The 9,374-nt window shown below is 31.0% G+C and overlaps 1 non-coding gene across 1 annotated transcript; it reads left to right on the top strand.

Annotated features, from left to right (window-relative positions):
• The first annotated feature begins 1,176 nt into the window (after positions 1-1,176).
• Trnam-cau lies at positions 1,177-1,249 on the top strand. Its single transcript has one exon. It is a non-coding gene; the product is annotated as a tRNA-Met (tRNA).
• The last annotated feature ends 8,125 nt before the right edge of the window (positions 1,250-9,374 follow it).

Genomic DNA, 9,374 nt, shown 5'->3' with positions numbered 1-9,374 from the left:
TCCTGAATACCAAATTTCAAATTTCATAAAAATATTTCGCACCATTTGGAAATTTTCGTAAAAATTCTATTTTAAAAATTGTAATTTGTCGCTCTGTATCACGAAAACAAGAGAAGATAGACATATAGTTCATAAGACAAAAAGTTCTTATTTTTTGTCGTACTATCACTCTTTGTACTTACGGGAGGTCTTCCTGAAACAGTCTGAATGCTGTAAGAAGCGCTATTATGTTTCAAGTTTTTGTGAAAGAACAAAGTCCTTTTTTTATTTGACAGGAATAGGTCTGATTAAAAATTTACGTAGTTGTGAAATCCAAAAAAATTGGTCATAATTTGAAACTTATTTATAAAAAAACTTTTATTATGAAGAACGTTTTGATTTATATTAAAGATAGTGCATTATTTTTTGTTAAATAGCGTTATTATAATTACCTACTTAGGTACATAGATCTAAATCGAGTCTGGTGGTAGGATATATGATAGAAATCATTATCTTTGTTTTTTCGCGATCGACAAAAAACGTTTTAATAGAAGTGTCACAATCTTATAACGAGCGTTCAAATAAAAACGTGGTCGAAGTTGGCTCTGACACATAGGACGTAGGGCGTAGCTTATAGCGACCAACTTAACCTCATTTTTCAACGAGCTTATAGCAGCTGTCAGTTTCAATAACAAAGCGGCGATACAGCGCTTTGACAGATGACGTTTAAGTTCATTTGCTATACACTACGCCCTACGTCAAAATTTTCAGAACCAACTTGATCACGTTTTTATTTGAACGCTCGTTATAAAATATACAATGTTTTCAAAGTATATCTACCTAGTCCAAGCTTGATGAAAATCGCAGAGTTAATATTAAATTTATTTTCAAAAAATAAGAAAGAACAGAAGTAATATATTCATTTAAACGAAAATAGTGTGCAAATAAATAAGTAGGTATTTCAATAAAGAGGATTCCTTATAGGTACCTAATCAACCTTTCAAATCTTTTTAATTTTTTATATCCCGAACAGTAAATTCTACTTCGAATTTATGATATTTATTTAGTTTATCTTGATTGCCTGCTTTGTAATTTACTATAGATTATTTTAAAATAATTTTGGAAACATCTCAAAACATAAATAAAATTTGTTTTAAAATAAAGAGAAATACGGTATTTCAATCTGTATAGTCACAAGCCTCGGTAGCGCAGTAGGCAGCGCGTAAGTCTCATAATCTTAAGGTCGTGAGTTCGATCCTCACCCGGGGCATTACTTTTTTTTTATTTTTTTATTATATATTTTTTAAATTCAAAACGAGAACAATAATACATAGCCGTTTTTAGATATTTTAATTTAAAAAAATGGCATTTATTTTTAGAAATGTTTGTTTATAGGAAACAAGACTAACATATTTAAATTAAAATTCAAATCTTCATGTTGATATAAAGAAGGTGCATTTAAATTTCTTCAAAAGACGAAATTATTAAGAATGAATTGAAATTAATAAAAAATGTACTACTAAGTAACCAGTACCCTGAGAATTTTGTTGAAACGGTAAGGGCAAGGGTTTATTTCATTAATTTTTTAAATTTTTTCATAGGTGCGATAACCGTGCCATAAATAAATACTTTTGGTAGGTCAGCCATATTCGTAGAGTCACCTTCTCTGCGGGTATGGTAGAATAGAAGAACGTTGGCTTGGGTCAATGGGAGAGATTGATACCGATCGGCGTTTGATCACCCCCCTAATTAATGAGGTTTTCCAGGTTTCCCTCATTCCTGCACTGAATGATCGTTTGTGCTTATCAACGTAAGTCGTTCCTGGGCGCACATGCGGCTATTGAATAGTAATATGCCGGCCCCTCTTCCACACAAGTCCTCGATTTCTGGGCTAATCCTTACAATTAGAATGAGGGGTAGNATGGAAGTTAATTGAAAACTGGTTCCGAAGTACTATACTACAACAAATTAAGGTAATTTTTAAGATTTTAAGGCAGTTCAGTTTAGTAAAGCCGTATTACAACTTTTTAATAAAATTTCATTTATTTCCTCGCGACTAATTTTACGTAAGTAAACATAATATGTAGGTATTCCATTTTTAAATGGTCTCACAAATTATTCATGGATGAAGGAAATAATGCAGTTTTCGGAAGAAATAAAGTACCTACTCTCTGTTTCAGGAAAAAGGTTGTGAACATTATTAAAAAAACTGCAAATGTCCTTCAATAGATTGTTTTTTATAGAATTGTACTAATTTTTAAGCGAAAAACTATCAATTCCCTTTTTGTTCAGCTTCAGCCTTGTTGTTTATCTGTTGTTGGTTGCGAACTAATATTCTATTTTGTTTTAATATATCTGAAGTTTTATGAAATCGAACTGACAAATTCCGAAATAGAAATACATCTGAAAAATGCGCATACGGAATCTGAGGGACTACCTTAATACGATCCTGATTTTCTTTCACTTTAGCCGAGTGGTATACATAGCTTCCGATGAAACTTTTGTCGAGAAAACAGTAAGTGTCACCACAATAGTTCGACAGATGGTTAACGGGACACACGATTTAACTGCGCTATAAATTAACGTAACTGAGCGCACCGTTCCCGTAGCTCTTTTTATGTATACCTATAAATAACCGCGTCGGACACCGCGAACCGTACCTCACGTAAAAACAACTAACCCTAAATACTAACTTTCACGCTATGTGCCCCCATGATGCATTGCGGAGTCAAATAAATTAATTTTTTATTTATTAAGTACGCACTGCAAAAAATGAAGGTATAATTTACACGCGAAATTTACATTTTCCGTAAGTTTTATATTAATTTTACCGAAAAAATATCTTTTTTTTTAGAAACTTTTTGATTTAAATTATTAATTACGTTATTTCTGTAATATTAAATGACAATTTACAGAAATGAAGTAAACATTTTTTATCTCTGTTTATTTTAATTGTATTTTTAGGAAGTAGCAGTGATAAATTTCAGTGTGCCTAATATTTCAACTAGAAATTTAGGCTCAATAAGTGATATGCCATTATTGTTTTCTAATGTTTTTATGTCTGATATAGAGGAATGTATGTAGATAAATATAATGTGTTAAGCTTAAGCATGATTTGTCTTATTTACTATTGAACCATCAAATTAATTATTTTTAATAAATAAATAGTTTGTGACCCTCCTTTGAATTTTAAGTCCAGTTTAGTTTAGTGAAACCCTATCAAATTTTCATCAAATTTCAATTCCAGTTTCAAATGATAATAGTAACTATTCCCTAGTTAAATAAATTTGTCGAAAATACTCAGTGACATCAAAATTCTTTCTAGTGTATGCAAATTCAATGACTTTTTACATGACAATTATCTTGGAAGCACACATTTTTCACGAGAACGCATCATTATGTCGGGGTCGCTGATTACGAATCTCAGGTCAAAAATATTAACTTGACTGTTGACAGTTGCAAAACCGTGTCATATTGACGAAGCAGTCCGAAATGATGAATAAGGTTGCTGGTACAGGTGTTTTTTTCATCGCCGATTCCGAATCTGACATCATAAATGCCTTTGACAGTTGACAGCTGTCATGTCGATGCTGTCAAAATGATAGAATTAACTGATTTTTCGAGAAAGTAATTTCCGAGGGTTTTTGGGAGTAGGAATTCCAAATTTGACGTTGAAAAACACTTCTGACAGTTATGGCAGTCTCGATATAACATATTGAGACTCAAAATATAAGGAATCAATATTGTCTAAATAATAATACACCAGGGGTTTTTGAAGTTGCTGATCTCGAATTTGACATTGGAAAGGCCTTTTGGCACTTAATAGCTGTCATGTTGATGTTGTCAAAATGATAAGATGGACTGATGATCTTGAAAAATCAATGTCAACAGTCAAGAGTATTCTTTGATGTCAAATTCAAATTCGGCAATGCGGAAAAACCTTTTACCAACAATATTTTCTAAGAGTTTCGACTCATTTCGTCAATATGACACTTCTTTGGCAATTATCAAATGTCAATTTGTATTTTTTACTAGGATTCGTAATCAGCGATCCCAAAAACCCACGAGTATACATTTTCAAAAAAAATTCCTAAAGCTCTCATAAGAAATGATTTTTTTTCCAAAAAAGCAGTTTTTTAAATTTGTTTATTTATAACATTATTATAATAATTGATAGAGTCTCCATGGGTAATGCAGTGATGTCCCTGTATGGATAGGTAACTTGAAAAATACAAAAAAAAACGGGATTCAAGCGTTAAATTGAGAATAAAGAGCCAACATTGAAGAAGTTGACGTGGTCACGTGGGTTACCACTATGCCTGTAAGGCCTCGCAGAATATTTGACTCGATATGTATGAAACAAATTGGTAATTTTTAGCAATATTTTGGGGTATTGTTTTGTAATGTATTAAGGGAAAATAAATTGCAATGAAATATGTACTGCTTTTATTTAAACAAAAGGAAAACCGTGTTATAGCTTTGCCCTTTTTTTTTGCAATGAAATAAATTTTCTCACAAATCTTACTCTCTTTTCTTCCATACATTCCTATAAAAATAAACAAAAACATTATAAATTGCTAATTTGCTCATATCAGAAAAATATGTATGAAGTGGACTTTCCCTGAAACTACATTGTTTTTTAAAAAAGATTTTGCAAACTACATCAAAATCGGGTCATTAATATGGAAGTTAATTGAAAACTGGTTCCGAAGTACTATACTACAACAAATTAAGGTAATTTTTAAGATTTTAAGGCAGTTCAGTTTAGTAAAGCCGTATTACAACTTTTTAATAAAATTTCATTTATTTCCTCGCGACTAATTTTACGTAAGTAAACATAATATGTAGGTATTCCATTTTTAAATGGTCTCACAAATTATTCATGGATGAAGGAAATAATGCAGTTTTCGGAAGAAATAAAGTACCTACTCTCTGTTTCAGGAAAAAGGTTGTGAACATTATTAAAAAAACTGCAAATGTCCTTCAATAGATTGTTTTTTATAGAATTGTACTAATTTTTAAGCGAAAAACTATCAATTCCCTTTTTGTTCAGCTTCAGCCTTGTTGTTTATCTGTTGTTGGTTGCGAACTAATATTCTATTTTGTTTTAAAATGATGATCTTTTTATGTATAGAGGTTTTTTTTTTATAAGAAATGAAATAGCGGAATCCTAGGTCAATTTTATGCGGGGCGCTTTATTTAAATATCTTAAAATTTGTTAGCAATAGTGTTAGCTCGTCGTCGAGCTGGTCATAACATCCAGAAATTACAGGCAGTTCTGAAATTATTCGGTACTCATCTAGTTTAATGTAGGCATTTTCATAAAATTTGCTGCATAAAATTCTAAAGATTTCTAAAACTAGTCTTGCTACAGTTTAGACAATATCTTCTTAAACTCTTGGTATTAAAAAGGTATTTAAAAAATCGTCATGTATAATAAACTTTCTATAAAATAAACGTAACACGCATTTATTCCGACAAAACTAAAGATCTCGATTTTTCTTCATGCACCCCAGGTTATTACATATGTATCCACAAAATCTTCGAATAATATTCTTCTTCTTCACCAAAACTACCGACTCAGCTTGTTGCGCCGTAGGCAGGTAATCTACAGTTACAATGTCGCATTTTTGTGGATTTTTCGATTCAACGTATACGTTGTTCCCTAACTCGGTCTCGTCTTCGTAATAGCTGAGAACTGAAGGATCATTAAAATTTTCATTTATATACAGACACGTGGTATGGGAGCTCTTGTAAGTAATACTCAGCACTCGCATTATTTTTTCCTGAAAACAAACAAAAAAAGGAGTATACACACGTTCTCACCCATTTCAATAAGTCTTACTCTAAGAACAGCTTCTGTGTATTTGGAACTAGCCACATCTCCAGGCTCCATTTGGTTTAAAAAGTTCATCTGACCAGGTTTTAAACACAAAAAAGTAGTGCTGCTACTTATCGGTACTGGCTGGAGTTTGTCCTTCATTTTTCTCTATGCAAGCCATAGTTGTCCCATTATGAGATCATGTCGATTGGAAATGTGTATCTGAACTACTCACAAAAATTTAGCATTGTCATACTTGCGTAGGAGAAATAGTAATGGTGTGATGTTTTGTTCATATTTCTGTTGGGAAACTGACTTTGACATCTTTCATGAAATGTCACTGTCTTCAGTTGCAAGGATTCATCTGTAATGTATTAATAATACGAGTATGTTCAAGATGATTAAGATAATATTTAATATTAGTACATTGTAACACTTTAGGGCTATGAAGAGCCACAAATTTTCCATATGGAAGGTAATATCTTATATATAAGTGGTATAAAGATAAAATAGTGTGGTGGATTGAAGAAAAATAAAAAATGATCATAGACAAAGAAATCTAAAATTGTAATACATAATTTTTGTTAAAAGTACAACTAACCTAATCTAACAACCTAATCTAATCTTACATAATTCAATCCAACCTAACCTAACCCAAGAGAATATGATCTAAATGCACAATAAACTGTACCCAAATAACCTGATGTAACTATATTACAACAAAGCTAACCTAACATTGGGACAAATTAATTAAGGAAAAATATAATACATATTTTTCACTAATCTGTGTAACATTCACTTGCTACTACAAAAACAGATAGGAAAGGTGCTTGTAACATACCAAAGTGTCGCCTAAATTGTTTTAAAATAGACTAATACCCATCAACTTGATTGGTACATCTGTCAATATATTCTTAAAGTTTCGAAACTTTCTTGAATATAAGGAGAAACGCCAATCAATATTTGGAAAATGGATAAAGGTATGAGAGAAAAATAGAAAAAATGATTTGTGTACTTTGGTCAAGGAAAAATACTCTGAATTAAATAGTTAAGCAGTGAAGCAGAAGAAATTTTCAAGCAAAAATAATGCGGAAGAAAATATTGCTACAAAAAGTTGCTATTTATAGTCCGTACAATATTTGCTGAGATATAATTCCATGAAAAGAATAGGCCAATAAAGTTCTGTTATCGGAACTACTGTAACAATTTACCACGACAGGGGCATGCCTTGAAATTTTCCGCCAATGTCTTTCTATCTCGGGTGTCGAATGCGGTTAATTCCAAGAAACTTACGCAGGGGTCTCCTTGAAATTTCGTCTCAACAAATATCGTACGGATTGTATGATTAGCAATTTAATCATCAATAAATCTCGTCAGTATAATGTCATTTTATGGCATACAATTTTCTCCTATTTCCATTTAGATACCTATACTTTAAAATAAAAATAGTTTATATCATCATTAGATCTCTTCCGAAGAAGAATGATTTTTTCTGATTCAAGACCAGTTACTATAATCCCCACTTTATCGAAGATATTGGAAAAAATTATCCAATCTCTATTATGTAATTATGTAATAATGAAAGCAAAATTATTCCTTCTTGTCAACCAAGTTTCCACAAGAATGACAGCACCACAGCAATTTTAGCAAATAATAGATAATGCATTGCGATCTTTAGACAATAAAAATGTTACTGTGTTATTATCGCTTTGATGAAAGTTCTGTGCATTTTTTAAAACCTACGTATCTAACCGCCGACAATTTTATTTAATACTGTATTTTCTGATATGGACCCTATTCCTCAGGGATCTGTTTTAGGACCGCTGCTTTTAATTTTGATATATACACCAGCAGATATTTTTCATTCTACCAGATATACCTAGTAAAATGAAATGTTATGTTGACTCAATTATCTTTTTAACAAGAAAATATAAAACCTGCTTATGATTGAGTAGCTTAAATGGGAGGCAAAGTTGCATAATCAGGGGACCTACATCATGCCTCTAAAAAATCAAGGCTAACATGATAAGTTTTCGAAATATTTGAAATATTTGAAAATCGGATGGCATAATCAATTTTTATATGTAACGTTTCGTCTCTCCAGGACTATCATCAACTTCTTTTTTTTAAATACGACCCTGGAAATTTTATTACATTTTTTGCTAGCCTTCACGACCCCCAATACTGTACTGCCTCAGCCCGAATCAGTCAGACATTTTGTCTCGAAAAATTCATCTTCAATGTATTCCTTCCAAATTTATCTAAATTTTTTATTTAGATTTCCATGTTTATTGAATTATTGTACACTCTAAGTGTCGTTAGACCCTGTGAAATCTACCTAGTTATTTAAACTATTACCATCACACGTTGCATTAAAACATTATTAGAGTTTTAATCCCGTGCTCATAGTTATTTCTAGATTTCTCGAGTACTCAAAATTCAAACAAATTTCGATCTAATTTTTTTCAGGATATTCATACCAATATATCTGACAGGCTCTTTCACAGTTGCGGTTACAGGTATAATAAATTCCAATCATATTGTGCTTATCTTCATTTTCAACATTTGCCAAATCGGAAACGTTTTTGAACATTTACTGTAATATTTTAAAGTATAATTTGGAGTTTTGGTTGTTCATTTGCATTTTTAAGTATTAATTTGTCATAATGAAATTAAAATTGTAATAATGTCTTAAATTTGACGCAACAACTTATCGAATTATGTATGACCAGGTGATGGAGATTAAAACTTTAATAATGTTTTATTGTAACGTGCGATGGTAATAAGATTAAGAAAATGTGATCACGTTTTCAATAAAATAAAGAAACTCGGTAGCTTAAAGTTAGATAATCTTTTTAAATATCACATCAGTTTTTGTTCACAGTTTATCCCATAGCAAAAACGGCGACTTGCTATTTTTGACTTAAAGCTTAATTTTTAAGAAAAATATAAAATCTATAATTTCTGGGAAACATATACAGGGTGTTCTGAATGTCCGTCACCTGGAAATTAAAATTTGTTTTCTTCATAACTTTTTTCTTTTGCTAGACATCATAGAAATTTAAACATTATTGAAAAGAGAAATAATATCAGAAATAATTATGTACTCTTTATTCAAGCGGATAAATGTAAGAGTTCAGCAGGAAATCGCTATCAAAATTTTATTAAACCTCAAATTTTTATAATTCTTTCTGTAAATTAACCGTGTGCCATGCTTCAGATAAATGTCATTAGTAATGTTAGTGTTACGAATTGTAATGAAAATTGTTTAAAGGAGGTATAAGTTTAATTTTTCACCATAATAATTTTTTTTGGGGGGCTCTGTAATTGCACTGTGGAAAAATAAGATGAGGATTATGAATTTATTATTAATACTTTGTTTACTAACGAAGCTGGTATTACAGTATGGCTTTGATTAATTACAGAAAGAATTATCAAATATTTGATGACTAATAAAACTACAATATCGATTTCCTTCTAAACGGTTACATTTGTCGGCTTGATTAAAGAGTACATAATTTTTGCTGATATTATTTCTCTTTTCAATAATATTTAAATTTCTGTGATGTCTAGC

This window comes from Anoplophora glabripennis, unplaced genomic scaffold, assembly GCF_000390285.2.
Source record: "Anoplophora glabripennis isolate ALB-LARVAE unplaced genomic scaffold, Agla_2.0 scaffold911, whole genome shotgun sequence".
NCBI lineage: Eukaryota > Metazoa > Arthropoda > Insecta > Coleoptera > Cerambycidae > Anoplophora > Anoplophora glabripennis.
This window is presented reverse-complemented; position numbering and strand designations above follow the sequence as displayed.